The sequence below is a fragment of the Sciurus vulgaris genome (assembly GCF_902686455.1).
Source record: "Sciurus vulgaris genome assembly, chromosome: 5".
Lineage (NCBI taxonomy): Eukaryota > Metazoa > Chordata > Mammalia > Rodentia > Sciuridae > Sciurus > Sciurus vulgaris.
In genome coordinates this window covers 93,388,549-93,408,861 of record NC_136465.1, presented here as the reverse complement: position 1 = coordinate 93,408,861, position 20,313 = coordinate 93,388,549, and the positions used below count along the sequence as shown (strand labels likewise).

Genomic DNA, 20,313 nt, shown 5'->3' with positions numbered 1-20,313 from the left:
ACGTTGTATGAAGATTCCTAAAAAGACTAAAACTAGAACTACTATGAGATCCAGCAATCCTACCATCTAATGTACATCTAATGGAAATGAAGTCAATACATCAAAGCGATACCTGCAAGCCCTTGTTTATTGCAGCACTGTTCTCAGTATCCGAGATATGGAATCCATTGAGGTGTTCATCAAAAAATTAATGGATAGGGGCTGGGGTTGCGGCTCAGTGGTAGAGTGCTCACCTAGCATGTGTGAGGCCCTGGGTCCGATCCTTAGCACAACATAAAAATAAAATAAAGGTATGGTGTCCACCTACAACCAAAATTTTTTTTTTACATTAATGGATAAAAAAAACATGATACATATACACAATTGAATATTACTCAACCACAAAAATTGAAAGCCTGTCATTTGTGATGTGCATGGAATTTGAGAACCTTATGTTATGTGAGATAATCCAAGCACAAGAATGCAAATATCACATGTTCTCACTTATATGAAAGCTAAAACAATTAATTTCATGGAAGTAGAGAGGGTATGAATGGTTATTAGAGGCTAGGAAGGAAAGGGGAAAGGGGCAATAGAGGGAGTCATATCATGGTTCAGAAGACAAATAGGGATAAGTTTTAGTGTTCTACAGCCCAATAAGACGGTTGTAGTTTCCAACAATTTATTACATATTTTTTAAAGAGCCAAAGGAATTTTAAAGTTTCCCATCACAAAGAATATTTATAAATATTCAAGGGAATGGAAATACTAATTTTATAATTTAATACACATTATATATTTTATCAAGTTATCATACTGTACCCCATAAATATGTACAATAATTTATTGTCAATTAAAATTTCAAAATATACTTAGGAAAGGAAGTCCAGATGATTAAATATGAGGCCTTGTTACATTCTTGTTCTACTTTGTTATATTACATAATCCTTTATGTATCTACAACTGACATTCTAGAGAAAGTGAAAACTCTCAAGAGCCATATGGAGCCAATATAATCCTTACATAATATTTATAAAGTGACAAATTTTAAAGAATCTAGTTACTTGCAATGCAAATCTGGGGAGTTATTTTTAAGACACAGTATTTTAAAACAATGTTCTATCTTCTAATTTTTATATTGGGGCTTTAAAATCATGGATCTTTGAAGTACAAAACAAATTCCAAATTCCCTTTGAATGATGATACATTTTTTTCATGAAGGGTTTTCTAAAAATAAAATATGATCCTGTGGCAATTATGTTAGTCACCATTCAAACTAAAGGCTTTATTTAAATCCATAACCCAATAAACGAGTCTAAAAATTGAACTTCGATATTTTTATCGGAATAAAAATATGACAACCCTTCCCAAGTTGGCAAGGACACTCAATCCAGTGCTATGAGTTGTCACATAGTACAGACTAAGGGCAAACTTTCCAAAACCAACGAGTGTCTATGTTTCAGATGTTCAAGTAATGAGAATTAACAACACTGGAATTTCCTGGGTATAAGTTGTTATAAACTGAAAATGAGATGTCAATAAACTTTAATTTTTCATTAAATCATCGACCATTTTTCAGCTATTGTGAAATATTTTCTTTTCCCTGTGTGAAAACAGTAATCGATTTTCATTTTAATAAAATATGACATGCATCAAAATATTGGTAATTATGTGACTTATAGTCATCAACCCCAGGTTAAACTAAGAGGTAGTCACCATGTTGCATTGTGTTAGCATATATAAAATAGCACTAAGGTAAGGTCAGCAATGTGTGTGTGTGTGTGTGAGAGAGAGAGAGAGAGAGAGAGAGGGAGGGAGGGAGAGACAGAAGAGGAAAGCAGAGAGAGAGGAGAAAGAGAGAGACAACCGACCCCATCAGGATTAGGTTATTACCTACCAATAGGCAAAAAAATGTAGGTGTCCTTAAACTATAATACTACTGGGTAGGAAATTCTCCTTCAGAACTCTTATTGGCTACTCACCTTGGTAAAGAGAAACAACTCTGTAGACTGTAGGAAAATGTTAGTTTTAGCAGAGACTGTAGTGATAAAGATTGAAAAAAGAAAAAAATCACATCAGAAAGACATGAAGTTTGGATTTATATGAGCTTTGACTCAATTCAGAACTAACTGTAGCCAGAAACACAAGGGGAGTGGGAAAGCAAAGCAAGTCTGTCAGATCCATTTTACGTGTGCATCAACATGGACTTTTAGGCAGCGAATACACGTTTTTCTGATCACATGTTAATGAAAGAACTGTGTAATTTTCCCAGAATAGCCCAATAATCTATTGTCACCCTTGACAGAAATTAGAAATTTAGTGGGTTAGAGTGTGAATGTTTAATCTATTGTTCTCTCCGTAGGCAGTGCCACCAGCCCTGTGAACACTAGTAGCTTGGTAAATATAGCTTATCTGGCTGAACAACACTGGCCATCTTGGCTGACCTGGAACTGAGGGGCTTCCCCAGGACATGGATCTTTCCATGCTACTAAAACTACTAGTGAATTGGTGGAGTCCCAGGTAAACCTAGGTGGTCAGTCATCCTAGAGTGAGATAAAATATTGAAGTTTCTTTTTTGTTTTCATTGCAGATAAATTTGGATGTATAGATTATGTACAAGTGTGATGTTTTAAAGCATGTGTACATTGTGAAATGGTTAAATCTATCTAATTCACAAATGGTTTACCTCACATATTATTTTCTAGTAAGAACGTAATACTTTCCCTCAGCATTTTTTAAGAATACAATGTATTGTCATTAACCATAGTTATCAGATCTCTTCAACTTATTTCTCCTATCCACCTGTAATTTTGTATCTTTTGACCAATGGCTTCCAGTCCCCACAGCCACCCCCTGGGGCTCGGATAACCACCATTTCCCTTCCTCCTGTGTATGAGAAAACTTCTTTCATTCTACACACGAGGGTCATGTGGTATTGTTCTTTATGTGCCTGGCTTATTTCAATTAAGTTAAGGTCCTACATTTGCATCCATGTTGTGGCAAATAATGGGATTTCCTTTTATTAAACTATTGGCTCTTTTTAGTCATCCATGACAGTAGAATAAACTATGACAGAATTATAAAAGCATGGAATATAATTTGTTCTAATTCAGTCTCCAGTATTTCCCTTCCCCTCCCTTCTTCCCACTTCCTCTTCCCTTCCCCCCTTCTGTTTATGAGTGAATAATATTCCATTGTGTATGCATACTGCATTCTCTTCATCCTTTTTATCACTTGATGCACCCTTAAGTTGATTCCTTATCTTGACCATTGTGAATAGCACTGCAATAAATAGGACTGCAGATCTCCTTTTGACATAATTACTTCCTTTACTTTGGATATTACCCAAGATAGGTTGCTGGATCATATTATAGTTCTATTTTTAATTTTTAAAGGAACCTCCATACTATTTTCCATAACAGCTAGACTAGTTTACCTTTCCATCAACAGTGTGCCAGGGTCCTGTGTGACATTTATCTTTTGTCTTTGTGACAATAGCTACTCTAGTGAGGTGGTATCTTACGGTGATTCTGATTTGCATTTCCCTGATGACTGGTGATGCTGAATATTTTTTCCACATACCTTTTGACCATTTGTAGCCTTCTTTTGAGAAATGTCTATTCAGATCTTTTGTCCATTTTTTAAATTAGTTTGTTTTCTTATGATTAAGTTGTTTAAATTCCTCATGTATTTTGGATCTTAACCCTTGTAAGATACACAGTTAGAAAATATTTTCTTCCATTCTGTAGGTTCTCTCTTCATCCTCTTGTTTATAATCTTCACCCCGTGCAGAAGATTTTTAGTTTGATACTATCTTATTTGTCTAGCTTTACTTTAGTCACCTGTGCTTTTAAGGTCATATTTTAAAAATCATTGCCTAGACCAATATCATCGAATTTGGCCCTATATTTTTTCTAATAACTTTATTGTTTTGGGTCTTACATTTAAATCTTTAATCCATTTTGAATCCATTTCTTTTTTTAGCATGTGGATATATGGTTTTCCCAGCATGCTTTGTTGAAGAAACAGAATGGATGAATAAAAAGAGCCAATAATTCAATAAAAGAAAATCCCAGCAGTCTGTTTTTGTCATTGTCAGGAATTACTTAGCTGTAAATGCTGGATTTATTTGTGATTCTCTATTCTATTCCATGGATTAAGTGTTCTATTTTTTATGCCAGTACCATACTGTTTTGGTTAATATAGTTTTGTAGTATGTTTTGAAGTCAGGTAATGTGTTGCCTACAGTTTTGTCCTTTTTTCCTCAAGTTTGCTCTGACTATTTGGGCTTCTATATAAATTTTAGAATTTTTTTTCATTCTGTGGAGAATGCCTTTGGTATTTTGATATAAATTGCATTAAATCGTTTGATTGCTTTAGGTAGTATAGCCATTTTAAAAATATGAATTCTTCTAACCCATGAACACAGAATATCTTTTCACTGACTAGTGAATTTGGTTTCTTTCATAAATACTTTATATTTTTTTATCAAAGTATTTTATCTTCTTGGTTAAATTTGTTCCTAAATGTTTAAATTTTTGTGGCTATTGTAATGGGGATTTTTCTTTTTCAGATAGTTTGCTGTCAGTGTACAGAAATGCTACTGATTTGGGTTGTTGATTTTGTATTTTGAATCTTTGCTGAATTCTCTTATTTCTAAGTTATTTTTAGTGGAGTCTTTGAAATTTTCTATACATAAAATCGTATCATCTATATATAGGGACAATTTAATTTCTTCGTGATTTGGATGAGCCATATTTTATTTATCTTGCCTAATTGATCTGGCAAAGACTTCCAGTACTACACTGAGTAGAAGTAGTAAAAGTGGGTATCTTTGTTTTCTTGCAGATCTTAGAAGAAAAGTTTTCAATGTTTTCCCCTTCAAGTATGATGTTAACTGTGGGTTTGCTGTATGTGATTTTTTATTGTATTGAGATACTTTCCTTCTATATCTATTTTACTGAGTTTTTATCATGAACAGATGTTGAATTTTCTCAAATTCTTTCCTTATCTATTGAAATGATTACATGGTCTTTGTTCTTCATCCAGTTAATATAATGTATCACATTTATTGATTAGCATATGTTTGAACCATGCTTGTAATCCTGAGATGAATTTCACTTGATCATGGTTCATGATCTTTTAATGATCTATAACTTTCTAGTACTGTGCTGAGGATTTTCTCACCTGTGTTCATCAGGGATATTAGTCTGTAGTATTCTTTTGTTGTATGCTTTTCTGGTTTTAGTACCAGGATAATATTGGCCTCATAAAATGAGATTGGGAACATTTTCTCTTCTTCAATGTTTTAAGATATTTTGATATTAATTGGCACTATTTCTTCTTTAAATGTTTGCTAGAATCCAGTAGTGAAGCCTCCAGGTCTTGGGCATTTCATTGAGGGGGGCATTTTATTACTGATTCAATCTTTTAACATATTATTTTTACATTTGTATTTTCTGTTTTTCATAATTCAATCTTGGTAGATTGTATGTGATAGGAATTTGTCATTTCCTCTATGTTTTCCAATTTGGGGTCATATAGTTATTTATATCTCATATAATCCCTTGTAATTTCTGTGGTAACAATTCTTATGTCTTCTTTTTCATTTCTAATTTTGAATCTTATTTCCATTTCTTCTTCATCTAGCTAAAGGTTTGTCAATTTTATTTTTTTAAAAATCAACTGTTCATTTCATTGATCTTTTCTATTATTTTTTTCTACTACCTTTATGTTAAAATTTTTATTTAAAATCTCTTATGATGGCAATGTTTATTTCTATAAACTTAGAAATCTTTTGCCATATTTCATATGTTTTGGTGTGCTTTCATTTTCATTTATTTTGGGAAAATTTTAAATTTTTTAAAATTTCTTTATTGAAATTTTGTTTAATTTTCATATATTTGAAAATTTTCTGAAACTCCCCCTTTTTAATTCTAGCTTTATACTATTGTGGTCAAAAAAAGAAACTTGCTATGATCTCAGTCTTTTAAAAGGTGTTAAGATTTGTTTTGTGTTCTAACACTTGTATCCTGGAAAATGTTACACACAGTCTTGAGAAGAATGTGTATTCTGCCACTATTAGATGGGATGTTCTGTCTATGTATGGTCCATTTGGTCTAGAGTGTAGTTTAAGTCTGATATTTACTTATTTATTTTCTGTCTGGATATCTATCGATTGGTAAAAGTCAGATGTTGAAGTTCCTTACTATTACTGTATTTTAGTGTTTCTTTCCCTTCAGATCTATTAATATTTGCTCTATATATTTAGGTGCTCCAATGTTGGGTGCATATATATTTAGAATTATCTTCTTTCTGAATTGATCTCTTGATCTTTATATAATAGCTTCTTAGTCTTTTTTCCCAACTTCTTTTTGACATCCATTTAACTGATATAAGTAATATCAGTTACTAGATAGCTATCTATTCCTGGTCTTTTTCGTCTTCTATTTCATAGAGTGTTTTTTCTGTCTGTGTGTGTCCTTAAAACTGTAGTGAATCTTTTGCAGAGAGCATATGGTTAGGTCTTTTGTTTGAATATTTTCAGCTACTGTATGTCTTTTGATTGAAGGATTTAATGTATTTACATCCAAGCTTATGACTGATAGGCAAGAATTTACTGTTGCCATTTTGTTAATCATTTTCTAGTTGTTTTATAGATAGATCATTTGTTCTTCCTCTCTTACTGTCTTCCTTTGTGGTTAGTGATTTTCTCCAGTGGTATGTTTTGATTTCTTGCTTTCTATTTGTTATGAATCTAGGTTAGGTTGTTGTTTCATCATTACAATAACATTACAAAAGCATTTTATAGTTATATCAGATTATTTTAAGCTGATAACAATATACCTTCAAATGCACACACACACACACACACACACACACACACACACACACTACTCTTTTACTACATTCCCCTTCCCTACACTTTGAATTTTGATGTTCATAAAAGATCTTTTTATAATGCATATCACTCATCAAATTATTGTCATTATTATATTTTAATAGTTTTATCTTTTAACCTTAGTGTTCAAGATATAAGTGATTCACAAACCACCATCATGGTATTAAAGTATTCTGAATTTGATTATGTACTTACTTTTACCTGTGAGTTTTTTATTTATAAGAACTGTTGGTAACGAACCCAGCTTTTGTTTATCTGGGAAAGTTTTCCTTTCTGTCATTTCTGAATCTCAGCTTTGCTGAGTAAATTTTCTTAGTAGTTTTTTCCTTTAGCATTTCTTATGTATCATTCCATTCTCTCCTGATCATTATAAAGTTTCTGCCAAGTATATTGGAATTCCTTTATATGTCATTTGCTTCTTTCCTTTTGCTGCCCTCATGATCCTCTCTTTGTCTTTGGTTTTTGATAGTTCAGGATATATTGAGTTGTCGAATTTGGATTGAGTCTGTTTAGAGAATCTTGGTTTTCTGTTACCTAGATTTTTGCATCTTTTTGTCACTCCTCCTCCTCCTCCTCCCTTTTTACTGGACATTGCTTTGCCACTGAGTCATATTTTCAGCCTTCTCTTTTAAATTGTAAAATTTTGAGTCAGAGTCTTGCTAAGTTGCTAAGTCTGGCCTTGAACTTATATTCATCCTGCCTCAGTCTTCCAAGTTGCTGGGATTATAGGCATGCACCAATCTCTGCAATTATTTCTTTAAATATGCTTTCTACCCCTTTGTCTTTCTCTTCTCCTTCCCAAACACCTATAACCTAAACCTTTGTTCTTATGACCCTCTTGCATAAAATGCATAAGTGTTTTCCATTCCCATTCCTTTTCTTTCTTTTTCTCTTTTATATTCTTGTATAGACTCAGATTGCCATGACTGCAGACATCATGAGCAGTTGCCATGATTATTCCTGAGTAACCCTGCTCACTTTCCCCACATAGTTTCCCAATATCCTATAAGTAGACAAAAACATTAGAGTGGTATGTGAAGTTTTATAACCAGACCCTGGTGCCAATAATGTACCTGACTCTCTGATATTAGCTTGAGATAAACAAGTGCCATCCCAACTTCGATTAAATCACTTTTCTGACCATTTTATAAGCCCTCATTTTTATGACCTAAAGCTTGGGGATCCAACTTTTCTTGCTTCTGCCCAGAACCATGCATCTATTGGCAATTCCCCAATAAATTTTATTCTGTGCAATCCTGGATCTGTCTTTCTCTTCTCTTCAAGTTTAAAGCCCCTTAGAACTGATTTTCATACAGTAGGACCAGCAGGTTCCAGAACAATGCTCTGATTGTGTATTTTCAAATAATCTGTCTTTGAGTTAAAAAATACTTTCTTCTGCCTGATCTGTTCTGCCACTGATGAGACTTTTGCATTTTTCATTTTATTCATTTTATTTTTCAGCTCCAAAATTTGTTTGAGTTTTAAAATCGTTTTCATGTCTTGTTAAACTAATTCTGATCACTCACTGTTTTTCTAATTTTTTTTAGACTTTTTTTTGTATTTTTCTGAAGTTCTGTGAGTTCCTTAAAATTGATGTTTCTGTCAGGCAATTTGTCCAGGTTGATGTTTCTGCAGGGGGGCAATTATTGGAGAATCCTATTCTACCATATAACTACTACCTCTTTTAGTTTCTATTTTATATGCTAAATTCACATGAGATTTAAAAGCAATAAGAAAAAAAACTTTCATTGTAAGCCACATTTTTTCTGTTCACTTTTTAAAAATTACATATTAATTGGAAAAATAAATGGTCATATGGCCCTTGACTCCAGGCTGATTCTAAAGTGATTTTTAATAAATGATTCAATTAAAGATTTTTTCATAGCTGATAAGAAATGATGCAATAATTTCATTACTTTAAATGGTGTCAAACTTTTTCTTTAAAAATAAAACAGATAAATAACTACCAATAAAAGGAAGCATGAAATCAAATGACTCCTGAAAACTAATGCAGTGAAGGAGAGACTGGTGATAGGAACCAAAGTCAGCATATTGACAGTGCTGGTGGTAATTCTAACTGGGGCTCAGACCCGGGAAGGGTTAAAAAGAAGGGCTTAAAGAAGCTTGAGATATGGCTGTATGTAGCCACAATTAAAATGGAGAGAATAGGTAAATGTAACCATACAAAAGTGCACAAAGAACTGAAGATCATCTCCATTTTGCACTTGAGAGCAGGACTGCAGACTACGTTTTTTTTTTTTTTTGCATCAGATTTTAATCATAGCTGAGTGGTTTTAAAAATACATTGTAGAAGGAAGATTGCACATGTAAGTGATTAATTCTAACCTAAAATATAAGGTGTTCTATTTTCATTCCTTGCTTTTATATTGTGCTTGGAGTATAAAAATAGAAAATGGTTATCTTTTGACAAATGAAAGAAGCTAGATACAAAGCAATATGACATTAATGATTTTGATGTTATAATATTTATGTACACTGAGAAAACAAACAATGGTATTTATGTAAGCTATTAGATCATAAAGTAATATGTTTTTGTTTTGCTTAATATTATTTTCTCTTTTCTAAGACAAATGTAAATTATAAAGAAGAATAATTCATCAATTTAATATAACAATAAAAGATTATTATCAATAAAAATTTATCAACCATTCTTTTCTAAGGAAAATAAGACACCGTGGTTAATTTCAATATCCATTAGAGTAAGTAATTGATTAATAAATATTTGCTTTTTGTTTTTTCCTTTGTAGTGCTGTGGATCAAACCCAGGACTTTGTGTATGCTAGGCAAATGATCTCCCACAGAGCTAAAACTCCAGCCTCTCCACCCCTACCAATTAATAAGAATTTCTGGACTATTGGGTAGAACTAGAGAAGGTATGACTCACAGTCTCAAGATATGTTTTATATAGCAGACAAGTAAACTTAGTCTGAAAAATGAAAAATGAATATCAGTGATGATAAAAGCCAATGTTATTCACTTGGTGATTATAAAGTCCATTGTTATTCAAGTTGATTCATGAAAACCTTGATTTTAATATTCTTCGTGTCATATATGCATATGTGTATGAAAGTATGTGTGTATAAGTATTTATATGAAAAACATCACTGATTATTAGAATATGCCTGCATCTCTGAGAACCACCCCTGCTTTGTAGTGCTGAGGATCAAACCCAGAGCCTTGTGCATTCCAGGCCCCATAACTTTATATGTATTTTCCTAAAATAGCATTTAGTTAAAAAAAAAATGCTCCTAAACATCTATGAATGCCACTCTCTCTTCCACCATTTCTACTCTTTTAGTTATCTCACTAAAATAAGATGTGGCATCTCCCTATTTTATGGCATCGATGGAAAACCAAATCAACTGGAAAGAAAGAAAAAGATCACATTTATACAGCTTTAAAAATCATTATTGAATTCTAACCAAATCCACTGTGAGCATAATTCTGGTCATTTGAGTCAGCCATTTTCATTTTGAGTTGGGGTGGATTAGCCACAACATCAATAAAGTGGAAGTAAAGCTGATCGCCTCTCTTTAGGTGCTGTGGAAAGAAGGTGACGCTATCTTCCACACACTGATAAAAATGTGAAACTAGGCTGCGTGGGAAAATTAAACATCAATGCAATTACGATTGGTCACCATGTATTTTTATTGTAAGAAAGTCTTTTTTTTCTGCATGCATGCACACACACACACACACACACACACACACACACACACTACAAATGTAATAAAGACCATTCACTCAGTGGATCAACTGAAAAGACTACTTTCACACCTTTTCTGAGAAAAATCAGGCTTGTTCTTGTTACTATGGCAACAGATTGTCAGTATGAATGCTGGAGTTTCTTTGGCCTGACTGATTACTAAACAGTAGGTGAGAGAGGAACACTGTATATTTTTTTATTTAAATATTTTTGCAATCTATGTTTTTAAGCTCTCAAATGGATGGGTATACAGATGCAGTAATAGGAAGTACATTCCAATGGGAAGTTGTTCAGAGGACACCAAGAAAGTGAGTTAGACCTTGGGGCACAGTTTGCCATTTGTGAATTACTGGTAACTGGGCAGAGAATTTTGTTTGTCTCACTGGACTCTGAGTCTCTCTGCCTGGCCTTCTAATCCTCTCTGGTGTTTATTCCTCAAGTGAGAAATATTAGATCGGTAGTAATATGTGGATGAAAATTTATTCATCAATCAATAGGTATGCAGTAAATGTGTATTACATGCCAACCACCAGGGACACACAGGCAAAATTCATACCTTCATAGACTTATATTCCTGTGACAGAGACAAATCAAAATCAAACAGATAAATCCATACATTATGCCAGATAGTGATAACTGCTATAAAAAATAACAAAGCATACTAAGACAATAATAGAAATTTTTTTGAAAGAATAAAGAAATAAAAAATTTAAATCTTCAAGAAAATTATAACATTTTGAATTACTTGTAACTAGGCATGATAGACAGAGATTACATGTAAATCATCTATGTTTTAAATAAATATGACTCTCTCAAAAATGAAAGCCTTCTATGTGGCACATTGATCCAGTTCCAGAGCTATAAACATCACAAATCATTAATAAGGCTAACAAAAGCTGCAAATTTGGACCTTCAGTTTTTAAAGGACTCCATATTTTATTCCTCTCTTGAAGTCTCTAAAAATTTCCAAGAGTCCTTTGTCATTCTAAGAAAATTCATTTGGAATATTTGAATGTAGTTTTTTAAGAAGAAGGTGCTAGAGTTGGGCTCTGGAATGTCTACCACAGGCCCATGTATTAAAATCTTAGTTATCAGCTTTGAGTTTTGGAAAGTGCTGGAGACTTTTAGAGGGGGGACCTTGTGGGAAATCTTCCAGTCATTAGGAGTGTGCCTTTGAGGAGGATTCTGAGACCCAAGCCCCTCTTCTTCCTTGTTCTCTTTCCTCCTGGCCATGGTGGAATAGTTTTGCTCTGCTATGCCACTCTATATCATGATTCTCTGCCTCCCACAGGCCCAAAAACAATGAGTCCACCCAACCATGGATTGAAGTCTTCAAAACTGTGAGCCAAAATAAACTTTTCCTCTTTATAAGCTGATTTTCTCAGGAATTTTGTTACATTAATAAAAAGCTGACTAACACAGAGGGCTTAAAATTTCTACTCTCTGGCTTATGATTTCCTGGAGTAAATTTCTTTGTAGAACACATGACCTCAGGATGTAGTAATAAAAGAAAATAGAAATGAATTTGGAAAGAATTCATTTATATATTTATGAATGGCAGAGCCATTCCAACAACTAAGAAAAACTTAAAGTTTTGGAGTTTGTATCCTGCTAAGGAACTACAAAACGGATATCCTGATGTGGGATTTAGAAAATTAGGAAAGGGCTCTATAATTAGGAAGGATGACCAACTCCTCCCTTCTTGCCAAAATTGTGCTGGCAACAGATGACTGAGTTGCATGAATGCTGGACCACCCAGCATGGCAATTCCTGTGTTCTTCCCAGATTGTATTTATTCTTTATTGTCTCATAAAGAGCCTGGTACTCACTTGGCAATTTTGCTGGACAACATGTTGGCATTATATTTTTGTGTTGCCTGAAGCAACTCTAATGACTGCAGTAAAACATGCTTGTTGCTTTTTTACTGTTGGCATTCAGTGTGGGTGATAATTGAACTGTTTGCTTTCTTTACTTGGATTGAAGATCATAGTCTGCAAATGATCCTAAGGTGCTTTGTAAATACTGTATTGAGCAACATTGAAATGTTGGTTTTTATAATAGCCAGAGTAGAGTAAAGCAGGGCGCTTGCTCAGAAGTCTTGGGAAATTCAGATTCTAGGATCAATCTCTAAGGGCTACGATCCGCTCTGTCCCTGCTGTAAAGATTTTCTTTTGGTTTTATTAAGTTTTAATTGTTTGTTATTCTTCAAGCTTCTGGATTTATTCCCTTTTCTCTTGGATTATTTTTTCCTAGTTGGACCTAAACTCTATTGTGTCAAGGACCCTTGAGGAACTCATCAAGCTGAATGGATGATAAAATGAGATCTACGCAGTTTCTGATAAACAAAACACGACTTGCCCTCAAGCTTGTCAAGCTCTGGCCCTAAGCTTAGACCTCCCTTCTCCACTCCCAGTCCTCCACTCCACCCATTAATTCTCATCCCACTTTTGGTGCCTTCCAGTTTGAACATTTTTGGCAGTCGGAACTCCACTGCCTTGGCATGAGCTCTTGGTGGTGGAAGCTTGTTTCAGCCCTTTCTCCTGATGGTATACCCTGCACCAAGGCAGGCAGCAGTGGCCCTTTGGAAGATCCCATTAGTCAGTTAATTAGTGACAGAGTTCACATATGCTCAAGGGATGTTATGATATATCCTCTCTAAGGGTCATTTCTACTCATATTCTAAGTCCAGAAAAACTGAAGTCAGAATGTTAATAAGATAATAAGCCTGTAATTTTTTTTCAGATTTAAACACTGATATTTTTAAATTATAGAATCAACACATTTTTCCTTTCTACATTAATTAATAATTTATTTTGAAATGTACAAACCATTTTACAAAGAACTTAAAAGGATCTTTGAAGTTCTAACTACAATATGGAGATTGTATAAATTATAATTTATACCTGTCAGCATTGTCCTGTGCTTGCTACAGGTTTAGAGCATCCACCTGCCTTTTTCAGGTTTTCCTTAATTTCCAGCCCAGTCTAGGGACAGTCTCATTTATCTGGCTTTTAATTTACTTGCCTTCCACAGTCTTGACTGAGGCTCAGCTATTTCCTTTAAATGCCATTCAGTCCTCAGAAGAGGACTATCCTCATTTCTAAAATACTTCTTTGTCCTCAACACTTCACCAGTTTATGTTGTTTTCTTTGGGTCATCTTGACATAGTCCATCATTTCTTAAGTTGTTTTCTTACATATTTGCCTGTGATTCTATTTGATTAGATATAAGTGTCAAAGTCATTTCAGCTTCACATTTGAACAAAAAGCCTGTGTGTGCCTGTGTGTGTGTGTGTGTGTTTGTGTGCATGTCTGTGTGTGTCTATGTGCATGCCTGTGTGTGTGTGTGTGTGTGTCTGTGTGTGTCTGTGTGGGGGTGGGGGGTGGGGTGAGGGAGAAGACTGGCTGGAGGGGTAGTGAGGAGCCGTTAGGGTAGAAACCTTTTCCTGCCTGTGGTACCAGCAGTTCTTCCCATCGCCAAAAGGACTACATGAAATTGGACAATCTCCCATGGAGATTTCCCTGGAAACATGAAGGTTCCCTGGAAAATAGCTGTGCAGGCCAGCCTGGTTTCTTTCTAAATCCAGGGAAGCTTGGGGATGCATGGTAAATAAAAGTAGAGAAATTTCTGGAAATAGGCACTTGCTTTGGTAAAGTCCCAAACCTATCCAGGCTTATTTTTTAGTTGTCAGACTGGTTATAGTGGTTAATTAAAAAAATCTCCCCAGAAACCTATCCTGAAGAGGGGTGCTTGACTGGAGAGAAGGATTATGTAGACATTCAACTGTTGCTAACTGGAAGCAAATGGACATGAGCAGGTCATGATCTTTCTCTTCAATGAGAACATGTTGAAGATGAAAGAACTGTTCATAGTTGCATTCAGAAAATGTTTCATCTAAACATATGTCTATTCCTTATAAAAGTACCTTTGGCGCTTAGATAAATATACATGCTAAAACATGTTTGAAGTAATTTCCAGAGCTCCATAAGCAACACTCAGGCATAGAGACAAACTAACCTGCGCTAAGCACCACCCAAGTAAGGGTAAAGGAAGAACACAGGATGATCCTGTTCAGCACGTTCTTCAGGGCCACTGCCTGGCAGGTGAACTGGAATCCTGAGTGTTCCTCTTTACTTTGGTTCTATGACCTCAGTCTTTGTAGAGTCCCTATGAAAGGTGACCTCAGCCCCAGAAGCATGACTACTGACCTGGCATGACCTTTCCCACACCTTCTTAGGCCCCTGAGCTAAGGAAGTGCTCACATTCCTATGCTCCAGCAGCTCTGTGCATACCCCAGTCCTGCTCAGAATTTGCCCACAGGTTATCATCCCTGCTGAACCACACATGCCAGGGTGCATGGTGTTGGGCAGAATCTATTTGCCTTCTGTCCAGTGCTGCATTCCTTAGCTTCTATGTTTTGTAGTCACAGAAATATTTCCCCTTAAGGTTGGGTCTGGCTGTACCAATGCCAATCAGACCAGAGGGAAGTGTGGAATCTCTCCTACTCTTCCCTTCCCAAACTCAGTAGGTAACATGCAGAATTAATCTTACATATATATATGAGAGATCCAGAATCTGGGAATAATCTCCATGATGTATTATGCTGTTCTGTCTCTGTGATTATGTTTATATCTCAGAGTTCTATTGAGTACATCAATTCGCTGAAGTCCTTTCTCACTGTTACAGATCAAATTGTGGTCCCCCTCCCTCAAAATTCATTGGTTGATGCTCTAAACCTTAATGTGACTGTATTTGGAGACAGGACCTTTAAAGAGATAATTAGGTTAAATGAGGTCATAAGAATGGGACCCTACACCAATAGGACTTGTGTATTTATAAGAAGAGGAGGAGATACCAGGTATGTGCATGCACAGAGGAAAGATCATATGAGGACACAGCAAGAAGGTGATTGTTGTCAAGCTAGGAAGAAAGGTCTCACTTGAAACAGCCCTACTGGTACCTTGATCTGGTACTTCTTCCAGCCTCCAGGACTATTAAGAAATATGTTTCTGTTGTCTAAGCCATGGTGTGTGTGGTGTTCAAGCTGTTCAAGCAGACCAATACACTTACACCTAGGCCTGGTTGTGCAGCTGGGTCCTGCGCCCTCCCTTTTTTGTTTACCCCTATTGCTCTTGCCCAGCCCTGCTGCTTTTTCTGTAGTCAGTATGCAAATTGGTCTCTTTACCCATGAGGCTGATTTGCCCCTGCCTTCAGGAGTCCTCATTGCCTGGAATACTGCTCTGACTGGCTTGGTGCTCCCTTGCACATCTAGAAGAGACTCAAACTTGATTTGGACCCAGCTACTTTTAACTCTGTGTGTGGGCTATCAGCCACTTTCGGGGGGATCAGAGAGACAATTGGGTCAGTTTTCAGAAACACAGCTCTTAACAACTCTTCCTGACTACTGTGTTTAGCTGCTGAGGGTACAGTAAGAGGTCACCTGGTCTGTGGGTACAGTAAGAGGTCACCTCCCTCTTTTCTGCTTGTTAGTGCTAGTCCCTTGACCGTTGCCCCGGCTCCCTGCTGACTTGCTTGCTGAAGTACTCGTCAGTACTTGGCTCTCCAGCCTGGCCAGACTCCTGGTGCTGGTTTTACCAGCCACAACTTTTCATAACTAGTTAGGTGCCAGCAAGACAAGAGGTCCTTTCAAACATTATTGTTCTCTGACTCTTTCATCACCATCTAGCATCCTGATGTACTCCATCATCTTCACATAATGGTATGCAACGTCAGTGCTCTGTATTGGCTGCATTGATTTGATCTGATTGGCCATATTGCCTTGTGTCTTGTTATATAAGTTAGAATCTCTCTAAGAAAATGCAATAAAAATGTATGAGCAAGACAAATGAATTGCATGACTTTAAGATGAAGTTCTGTATGAAAAAATCAACACAGCATTTCTTTCTGTAGAAGATTTTTGATGCATTTCTGAACTGCTAATGGAGAGAGGGAGAAAAAAAAAAAAAACAGTGGTAAGGATCTTGCTAATTGAAAGTTAGGAAATCATAAAGACAAAACATTTAAATCAACAGAGTATGATTTCCAAATTCAGCCACAACTCTTCAATAAGAAATAAAGTAAAACTGTGTTAGAGACTAATAAGTGTATCAGAGATGAAAATCTCTACATTCCAGATGCCTGCTCTCTTAATGCTAGAATAAAAGTAGGCCACCATCGGCCTCACCTTCCATTCCTTTTCCTATTCCCAGTGTCTCTACACCCACTCCTCAGCGTTTTTTTGTCTGGGAGGCAGTGTTGTAAAATAGGAAAAAAAAAAAATGAGTTTGGGGCCAGGAAGACTTTATCTGTCACTTTATGGTAGAGTGGAATAGTAATAATAAATAAAGTGTATACAGTAGACACTTAAATAAATAACTTAAAAACATCTGTAAAATGAGGACTGCTATCTATCTCAAGGGGCCTGTAAGACCAATTGGTATAGTTTATATAAAGTACTTGGCAGAATGTCCAGCCCTGCAAATATCAATCTCTGCCTCTAAGGAAGGGGGCCACCTTCAAGCCTCTTGACCTCTTGCCCCTAGGTCTCCTGCAGCCAGTTGCCTCACATATCTGCCCTCTGCTCAGTGTGAGCAATATTGCCTCTCCTACAAACAAACAAACAAACAAAAGACTTCTACCTATTTTTTTTTTTAAGTTCTAATGATCTTCTTCTTGAAGCTAATACACTAAAATGAGTGGTGTGTTTTCACTATCAATCTTCTTATCTCATGTCATTTCCTAAAATCTTAAAGGCATGCAGAGACTTTGAAGCCCCTCTAGAAGGAAATTCCTAGAGTCTGGAATGCTGTTCTTCTGGCTTGTGGAATTACTAGTAACTAAAGGGTCCTTCATGCTCTTTGGGTGGCAGACCTACTTTCACAAGTTTAAGGAAGTAAGTATGTTAGAACCATTGGTGCTCTGCAAAGTCAGAAAATTTGAAAATTATGCAAATTTATATTTTATCAGCACTAGAAGTTGTACTTTTGAAGCAAGAAATGATCTCTAAATTACTCAATAAATAATCTTATAATAAGAGTACTTTATGTATCAATAAACAGATAGATAATTGAATTGTCAGTATTCTTTAAAGAAACACCTGTCATTATTTTGAGCTGTTCTGCATAGACTCAAACCCTTCCAAAACCTGATACAGTATACATTTGGTACATTTTTAGCACTTTCACTAATTGCTCCTGTAGGAGCTAATGACCCCCTTTGCTGCTTTGTCTAAGACACCTAATGCAATCAATAAGGAAAAGAAGGTGTGTTCAGTTTTGTACATTGCCTTGTAAATTCACATTTAGTTCAAAACTAAGTGCAATTTCAAGGTGCTTTCAAACTTCTAATCAATTCAGCATACTGTAAGCATTGCTTAAACTTACACATTTGCTAAAATTTGTGAAAGTGACTTTGGTGAATAATTTTTGTCTTTAAATAGATCCATTTTGCTGTCCATGCAGAATTACTTATACAGAATCAACCATGGAAATTCACTGCACATGCTCTTTGCTCTCATAATATTGAAAATCACAGTACAATTTAAAGGACCTCATTTAGTTAAGAAATCAGTGTATGATTTATAAAGGTACCATGTAGAAACCTTATCAGGAATTCGTGACTGGGATGTTTCTCTGTTATAAGCATTATTTGTGAAAGGAGATTTATGTATTGGGTTCTTTTTTATTTCTGAATACATACTCAATTTCTTGGCCAATTAAAAATGTGTATACTTATATGGCTTAAAATTATCTATGAAAAGATAAATAATATAGTTTAAAACTCTTTCTATATTCATAGAATCTCAGAATGGAGAGCAAGAAGGCACCTAACAATAATACATTCCAATTCCCTTTCTTGGCTTTCTAATAGCCAACCAAAGAAAGGCCAAAGAGAGATCAAATAACTTGGCAAATGCTGTTCCTCTCTGCAAATTGGTGACCAAACTAAGAAAAGAACCTAGTTTATGAAAGACTCAATTCCATGGAAAAGAGGAGAAACAAAGAAAGGATTCTAAAAGAGTTAAAAATCATTTCATCTAGTTTACAGCAATATCATACACAGAAAGAATATAACTTTGGAAAACATTATTCTCAGTTGATTTTACATATGTTCAAATCCCTAGGTCATCTTTTTCTAACTGAATCTTTGTATTCATTGTCACATTTCCTTTTAGTGAAAAGGAGTAATTCAATAATTCTCTTCATTTGGAGTTTCACAAATTAAGGATTTATGAGTTTCATTGATAGAAAATAAATTTAGGCAGCAATTTTGGTATCTAAAAATTGTAATTGGAAAGTTTACATACTTCATCTGATCATTAGCAAGTGTTCTCCATTTATTTTTAAATATAGTCAAAGCCACAAATGTAGAAATCCAGCAGCCCTAAAGTGGATTGTTAGTTTTGCTAATTACAAACTACACTTATCTATTGGTTATAAGAGGTTCTCTACTATAATTATTTCACTTAGCTTTGGTGATTGCTTTTAACAGAAAATAAAGTGATAGAAATGATTTTAACTTCTCACATCAATGTGTCTTGTAGCGTACATTATTTATAGTATAAAACTCAGAGGATTGACTCACAGTGATTTCTGTCTCTGAAACATGATGTTTCCTTACCGCATATTTTTAGTCTACCTTTTTTCAAAGTCAGGCAGTACTGAAAATCAAAGATGGAATTAACACACATGCATGGCAGACATCAACCCTCTCAGCCCCTCTAAGGGGTTTTGAAAGAATCACAAGTGCCTGTGGTTAGGCACTGGCAGTCCAATAGGAAGGCAGAGGACCATTTAAAAGGAGACTGGATGCTGTAAACCAAGATGCATCTGGGAAGATAGAACTGTCAAAAGTGACAAATAGGGCCAGAGCCACTTGGAAAAGGTTACCAGAATCCAGAGGGAGCTGGGAAGGAGGTGAAGACTAGGAATATGATAGACTAGATATGGTGACAACAAAGAGGAGTCATACAAAGGCATTGTTCTTAAGAAGTTCAATTCATAGGGGGACAAAGGAAACTCAAATATATTGAAAACCCACCATGAACAGGCACAGGGAAAGGTATTTACAAATGCTTTGTGAGTTGAATTGTGCCCACCCGCACTCCCAACAAAAAAGATATGTTCAAGTCTTAACTCCCGGTGACTGAGAATGTGAACTTATTTGGAAAGAGTGCTGTTTTAATTGGTTAAATAGGATCATACTAGAATAGGTGAGCCTTTTACCCAATGTGACTTTGTGTTATAATAAGAGACACATACACAGTATGAAGATGGAGGCAGAAACTGGAGTGATGAATCTGCAAACTGAACCGCCATGACTTCCAACTTCTGCTGAGAAGATAGGAGAGAGAGAGATGAGGGACAGAACGCCCAGAACCTTCAACAGAAACCAACCCTTCTGGGACCTTGATATGGATCTTCCAGTTTCTGGACTCTGAGACTGTGAATTAGTGTTTTAAACCACCTAGGTTTTGTGCTTTGATATAACACCTAGGAAACTAATATGCCATTTAATTTAGCCCTTGTAAGAATTTAGATAAGCAATGTTAGCCCCATTTAAAAACTATCTTTGTTTATACCTTTATCCCAAAAGAAGTAGCTGTGGGATTAGATAGAACTGAATTCACATTCTTAACTTCCATTCACTAGCTAGAAAAACTAGGAAATTTTATTTTAATTTTCTTAATCCTACATTTGCCCTTATG

The 20,313-nt window shown here is 35.4% G+C and overlaps 1 protein-coding gene across 11 annotated transcripts in view; it reads left to right on the top strand.

Annotated features, from left to right (window-relative positions):
* LMNTD1 (lamin tail domain containing 1) overlaps positions 1 to 20,313 on the top strand; it is a 475,302-nt gene that overhangs the window by 344,759 nt on the left and 110,230 nt on the right. Inside the window, exon 1 of one of the 11 annotated variants that reach the window (XM_079139433.1) lies at positions 2,379 to 2,499. The exons of 9 other annotated variants lie outside the window; for them this stretch is intronic. The gene's annotated coding sequence lies outside the window, so the exon portion shown is untranslated. Of the gene's footprint in view, positions 1 to 2,378; positions 2,500 to 20,313 lie in introns of those variants that run through there. One more of the 11 variants, XM_079139424.1, reaches the window with a different exon arrangement.